Source organism: Lutzomyia longipalpis, chromosome 1, assembly GCF_024334085.1.
Source record: "Lutzomyia longipalpis isolate SR_M1_2022 chromosome 1, ASM2433408v1".
Lineage (NCBI taxonomy): Eukaryota > Metazoa > Arthropoda > Insecta > Diptera > Psychodidae > Lutzomyia > Lutzomyia longipalpis.
Genome location: NC_074707.1, coordinates 35,159,967 through 35,167,273, shown reverse-complemented (window position 1 = coordinate 35,167,273; position 7,307 = coordinate 35,159,967). Strand labels below are relative to the sequence as shown.

General features: G+C 35.0%; 1 protein-coding gene across 1 annotated transcript in view; it reads left to right on the top strand.

The window, feature by feature from the left end:
• The first annotated feature begins 230 nt into the window (after positions 1-230).
• The window catches only part of LOC129786298 (helicostatins), a 22,210-nt gene continuing 15,133 nt past the window's right edge, over positions 231-7,307 (top strand). Inside the window, exon 1 of the mRNA XM_055821212.1 lies at positions 231-728. The gene's annotated coding sequence lies outside the window, so the exon portion shown is untranslated. The remainder of the gene's footprint in view (positions 729-7,307) is intronic.

Sequence of the window (7,307 nt, the reverse complement as noted above, 5' to 3'; positions counted from 1 at the left end):
TTCATTCCCAAAAATATCTTTAACGTTAGTGCTGAAGAAGTGAGGGCACATTACATAGTGTTGAGAGGTTACTGAAGTGGGTGTGCTGGGGGGCTGTTTAGCTACGACTATGGAGACAAGGTGGTTTGTACAAGAACTGCGTGCAACAGCCGGAGCGAGATGAAAGTCATGCGCAACACGCGAAATGCTCAACAACTGTTGCTTCCAGATTCCATCATCGTATACCCACCAGAGTCTGGTGGGATACATAAAGGGCAGCTCGAGCGCCACTTCTTTTAAACACTGTCTAGTCGTAGGACAAAAACCACAACATCCATCCGCACCCAAAGAATTTGTCCACTCTTTTAGTCATTCCACATCAAAGCAGCTAAAAAATCCTTCCCATCCGAGAACAAGTTCGGTCTGAATTTTCTTATTTCCCCCATTGCGTCTTTTTTCCTTAGGCAAAAAAAGTAAAATAAATTATTTTATTGAAGGAGCTCATAAAAAGAAAAAAAAACGGACCTTTTGTGAATGATTTAAAAAAGAAGTTCTGTGGTGAAGTCTCTGAATTAATTGCCGTGAAGAATTAATTTGTTTTCCAATTAACTTTTGAGAAAGTGACTGAAGCAGACAATAACCAGAGGGTGCAGAACGTGGGAGAGTGCAACAGGATAGAGAAGCTTTTGGGAATTGCGTCAAAGGAGACTGCATAGTTGGTGTAAAATCAACAAATTCAATTAAAGAAGGTAAAATAGAAGTTCATGAGAAATGTATTGGAATCATTGGAATTTATGTAATGTGAATTTGCCACCCTTTCGCCCCGAAAATTCGACACTCTTTCCGCAAAGTCGAAACTAAGTTTTGTGAAGAATGTTACACACAGTGTTCCTTACAACACAAAATACCAAATCCTTTGCATACTTCTTAGCTGTGATGTATGCGGTGGAATGTTGTACTGGAATCGCACTTTTCAATAATGTCGTGAAAATTCCTTCTCATCCTCTACCATTGCCCCCACGCACCAAGAAGTCATCTCACACCTACTGCAAAATGCAGACTCTCAAGTGCTGAACAACATTTTTCCAAATAGAATTTCATTTTACCACTGTGTGTGAAACAATTCAAAGAATTTACCCATATGACCCTAACGAGTGTAACCCTCATCGCGGGAAATTGGGGTTTTCTTAGCATAAGTTGTTTTCGTTGAATATTCTACCGATATATCCATTCAAAAACTCAAGAAAGTTATCTTTAGTCAAATTAAAACTTTCTAGTTTTATATGTTTAAATTTGAAAGCTCGATAATTTTGGAAGCTTTACATTAACAAAATGACTAAAATGTGAAAACTTTTAATAATATTTTTTGTGAACAAAAAGCATTTTTTAGAGTAAAAGATATGCTGAATTCTAAACAAAAAACGTCATTTAACAAGAACGTAAATCAATTTTTTTTGCTACAAAAATGCCTCAAAAATCGCTGTTAAAATTCCTCGAGTTATCAAAATTATTTTACCATCCCGACCATCTCTAATTTAAAGTTTCATATAGGTAAAATATTTTTGAACAAAATATTAACCTTTCGGTCTACAAGAAACAGAAACTAAGCACCTGCAAAGGGCAATAATTTTTTTAATACCAAGAACGCAATAAAGAAGAGAGTTAAAAATCACTTTATAACCGTCATATTCGAACAAAAAGTAATTGCATTTAAGAAAAAGATTTAATCAGCAAAATTAAGCTTTTTTTTTTAATTTATGACCAGTCGCTTTCCAAAATAGTTTATAGAGTAATTTGGTACTAAGTGTTATGTAAATAATTTATTTTGGTTTAATGGGATGGTTTTAAAATTATAAGAAAAACTTTAAGAACAAGTTTCCAAAGCTGTTGAGAATGAAAAAAAAAAGAAAATCTTACAAAAACTATTGTAAAGAATTATCAAAAGGTAATCGTTATTTTATTAACAATCAAAAAAATCAAAAATGCACTACAATTCCTTAGACATGACAACAGTGAGTAAATAATAAATAAGATGAGTGCAAAAATTAATTTTGAAAATTAACCACAAATTAAACCTAGAATTTTATATTAAATTGTCAACAATTCTTTTTAATGCATTTAATGCGACCTAGAAATTTGAATAAAGTGCGCTCATTTTTTTTTTTAAGTAGTGTTTCAGTGTAATAATTTAAAATGGGAAAAAAATCACAAAAGTGGAAAATTTATTCAATGTTCCCTTGTGGATCATTTTGTGGTAAAAAAAATAATTCACGAGAGATAATACATACACACATAATTCATTTGGTGGCCAGCCAGAGAGGGATGTTTGCAGAAGATGGCACCAAGAGCAAATTCATTAGCATCAAAGGGACCCGAAGGAACGCAATTAAAATACTTCTGTGTGGTGTCTTTTGCAATTATATTTACCTCACAGATACTAGATCTTAGGTGCGGCCTGCGGATGAGTGGGTGGGGTGGGTCTAAAAAGAAAAGGGGAAGTGTATCACATTTCCAATTAAACTTGCGTGCTAGAGGAAAGTTGTAAGTGAGGAAATGATAAAAAAGATCGCCTTTTTGCTGGATGGGACACACCACCATGCCGAAGGTCATTCATAAGATACATAAACTCAATTTATATTTCCATCCATTTTTGTCCAACATCCATGGTCTCTTTATTATGCATTGCAGCATCTTCAAAATGGTAATCATCACAGTGAGAGTGATACCCCCTTTGGGATCTGTCGTGAATCTCTAATTGTGCTCCCTTTATTCTCTCAAAGTGAAAATGTCACCAAATAAAGTGACCCCTAATTGACTTTATTTACCTCCCCTTAATGACCTTTTTACACGACAACGGATGTTGGCCGGAAGGACTCATAGCCCATATTCTTCATGCTCTTTTATTAAATAAAAAATTACCTTCTTCGCAATTTTTATTAATTTTCACATCTCGAACGTCACATAAAATGTCTTCTTTTTTTGGTTTCTTTGTAAAAGTATGTACATATATAACCCAAATACCTCACATTGTATGACGTTCAACAATTCTTTTGAGAATTTATGCTTTAGCTTCTTGGAAGAAAGGGAGTCTCCTGGTATTGCGAGGAATTTAAGGATTTGCAGCCATAGTTGCACTCATTTTTTTCAAAAGTATTGCATTGAGAAAGGGTAGTCTAGGTGAGATATTATCTTTCTAAGATGCTCATGAATAATTTGAAATTTAAATTACCAAGCTCTTACTCCATTGAATACAATTTCACCCTTCGCACACTGCAAACCAATGAAAGCTACTCTCCCCCAACCCTCACACTGAATGTTGTGTATTCGTAGAAAAAAAAATGATGATGTACATTGAATATTGCTGAAGACATCTAAAATATCTGCGATGATGGAAATTTATATGGAATCTAAATGTGGTCGTTTCATAGAATACCTCGCATCGTGTGGGTATTTTGTTACTGCAAAACTATACGGTTTAGTGCTCTTCAGGATCAAGTGTTTTCTCTATATGTAGTTTAGTTTCAATACTTAAAACATCCCCTTTTATCTCACTCATTCATCTTCCACTTGGTCCACCCACATTCTCTTGTTGTCCGTGAATAATGGTAATATTTAGTATGAAGAAGCTGAGGGGTTTAGAACAATAAATATGTGCAATAACACACAATTAGCACAAAAGTGGGATGGATAAATATAAGGAAAATTGAATACACCTTATATGCTTATATGCTGCGTAAGTCTCACTCATGTGCTCAAGAATATGCGTCGGAGTTGAGATTCTCTATTAAATACACTCAAAAATAAATAATTCTGCCGAATAAGTGTGGTAAGAAATTGTGCTGCAAAACATCTACCAATTCGCAGAACTTCAATATATACTTCCTCCGCGGTAGGTTAAAGTTCATTAATTTGAACATTGTATTTTAAATTTGTATGTAATTCCCGGAATATTTGGCAAAGTTTCACCTCCATGTTGACAAATAACAAGCGTGTTAGTCAAAGTTCACCCCTCAAATCTTCCATCCAGGTAAAACACCGAATTAATTCCCCACAAGATTGTGGAAGTTTGTCTTAAATTCGTATAATCACCCCTATATATTTTGAGGGAAGATCAAAACAACCACAATAAATGCAATTACGTTTATCACTTCCAAAAACCACATTCCGTCGTTACAAACATCCTCAAAAGAAGCTACTCCTACCGCGTGTACTTGCGTACATGGCAATGAAAAACAATTTCCTCTCACAGAATTACCCACAAAAAAATTTCCCCTTAAATTTTCCATACTGTCCCCATGGAAGGAGCGAAAATGTTAAAATATATTTTTATGCTACAGCCCCCTTCATTATTTCCCTTCATATTTTTCGCATCATGAATACAAATTTGATTTTTGACCAGGAATTAGTTGAGAAAAATAGACACATTTTATTACGCGAGACAGGGGAAATGCGATTTGGAAAATTCCTTTTATGCCTCCTGCCAAAATGGAAATGAGTTTTAGGGCTGTAAATTGTGATGAAATTGAAATAGAAAGCAATTGAAATAATTTAACCAATTTTCCACTATTCAATCAAACATAAAACGATACAAAATTAAGTCGATAGGATAAATGAAAATGGTGTAATTATACATGTAATTATGCTAATTCATGTTTTGTTCATAATTTTATTGAAAATGAGGAATTAAAATTAGTTTTGTTTTTCATTTAATTGTTGCAGTTTCTGGGAATTGAAATCCCAATGGGGAGGTTGCATATCTTTTCAACATAAATTAAAAACCTTTAAACGTGAATTTATCAAACTAACCATAAGCCTGAAGAAAGTGATTAGAATCGAGAAAATTATGCTTTCTGAGAATTTTCATTCGTTTGAAAATTAAGATAAAAAACCGTAAAAAAAATCAATGCACGTGGTATACAAGAGCTAATAATATTTTATTTATTCAAACGATTCAAACACAAAAAACATTTCGTGGAAAAACTCTTTTTCTTTAACGGGACGAGGTCAATAGTCTTACCTTTTTAAATAAATATTATTTGCATCATTTATAACTTTTCCTAGAATTTTCAAGGAAATTTCTGCATTTTTCTTCAAAATAGAAATTTTAAAAGACGGAGGATAAAGTAAATAATTTTTTTTTACATTTAAGACTGCAAAATATTATTCATTTCTCAGATAGAACCTGTTGTTATAAATCGAGGCTTGTGAATATGAACATTTCTATTTGCTGGAAAAGCGAAAAAGCCACTCAATTTCCCAATTTGCTCAACAAGCTCGGATTTATCCTACTTTGCTTACTTTACTCCAATATCTCCCAAAATCAATGAGAAAATCTCTTCACCTAACAACGCATTCTTTGCAAAGGGTATTGTTATTAAGGGGTGAATAATTAATAATCTGATTGAATTAAATATCTTAAGGATAAGAAAAAAATAAAATAGATTTTAATAAAAAGCTGCGTTTATTAGATGAAGAATTTCAAGAAGTTACTTTATTTATACCAAAAGAATGGCGAGCAGATGAATCCAGATTATCACACTCAGGCACCCCTTGGTTAATACGGGATGAAAATGATTGGCACCGGGTGAACAATACGAGTCTAACGCTGTAAATGTCGTGCCAAAAAGTGCCACATATGGCTAATTTCTGCTCTAGACTGGGTCATATGGCGGAAGTGGCATGGATTTGTGGTGTGATGCGTAGAGAGGGTCGTTCACATTTTTTTTTTTTGGGAGATTCATTTTCATCCCCCATTCGTCCCACTTTTGGCGCCATTTTTTTGCAGCTTTGACTCATCTCAATTTATCTGTACACCAGCTACACATAATGTGGAGATTTTTGGGCCACAAAGCTGACATAAGGAGTGTGAGATTAAATGGAAGAGCGCGACGCACGAGATGAGCTTGCAGAAAAGAATTTTCCTGAAGTTTTTTTTTTGTGCGGAACTTTGTACATTTTTTCATTTACTTCCATCATCACTATCTTATTGCGCCCACTGCTATCGCCCCTGGGATCTGTGGATCCGTGGATGGGCGTACACACTCCACTGAGATTTTAGGGGGTTGGGGTTGTTACGCAAGCAACCCTCCGACATAGCCGTGACTACTGAGAAAACATCGATCAAAAGGCAAATAATTAAAAATCCATTCTTTTGCCGACTCGGTGAAAAATTGAAGGTCAAAAGATAAAGAATAAGCTCCTCAAACCCCCATTCCGATGACCTCAAACTTCCCCGCACTTTAATATCCGTCACCCGGCAATTAAGCGGAACTTTTATTATGCTCTCAGCTCTTTTTCCTCACTAAGAACATCTTGCAAAATTAACATATTTCTTAATGTACTGCGACTCCATCTAATGCCCCCATTTGCACTCTTTACCACCCCTCGATGAATTGACTTTCTCTCTATAGAGCACCGCGAGTGATAAGCGATGCCATCTTCCGTGCCATTTCTATACATTTCCTTAGTCATTCTTTAAAAATATTTTCCCTCATATAGAAAAGTTTCTTCTTGTGTGACGCCATCATCTTGGTCAAAAATTATACCATGAGAGATAAGTTTTCTTCTATGAAGTGGATTACCATCACTCTCCTGCAGGATAATGCTCCACCATAGATTGCGTCACGCACAACAGAGATAATTTAATGAATAACAACACACTTTCGCACTATGAACCTGAGGGGGATGGCATTTTATATTGTAAGAATATGAGGACAAAAGGTCAAAGTTCTAAATATATTTTCCTTTCTCTCAAAACTCGTGAAATGCATGTTCTGCTCCGAGAAGAGCAACATATGCGGGACGAAGAGAAGAATTTTATTTCCCAAAAAACATCCCCTAATTTCCATAATCAAGCCGATAAAGTGATCAAATAAATGTGATAAGATAGCCTAAGCATTTTCGTGCCCTAAGAAATATCCTTTGATCGTTCTTTTGTATACCACGGAGGAAAAAAAACTCTTAAATAGCAAGCATCCCCAGCATAAAACTATGGGTACGTAGGTACTACATATTTCATCTCAACTGAACAAAATATCTTGCCCCAAAACTGTATCTTGTTGGGGGGAGAAAATGTTGCCTAAAGGAATTTTGGGAAATATTCTGCGGAGGAACCGTGTAAATATTTGGCATTGTTTGCCACAAAATGATTTTATTGCCACGAAGCATGATGCTGTGAAATTCATTCCGGAGTTTAAAATCCAAAAGGGTGTGGGTTCCTTCTCATCCTCATTGAATTAAGTAGCGAGGAAATAACCCCGCAAAAGTCACTCTCATCGCCCAAGACAATAATCTCCCATGCAAAAGGTTCCGTATATATTGTTTTTCAA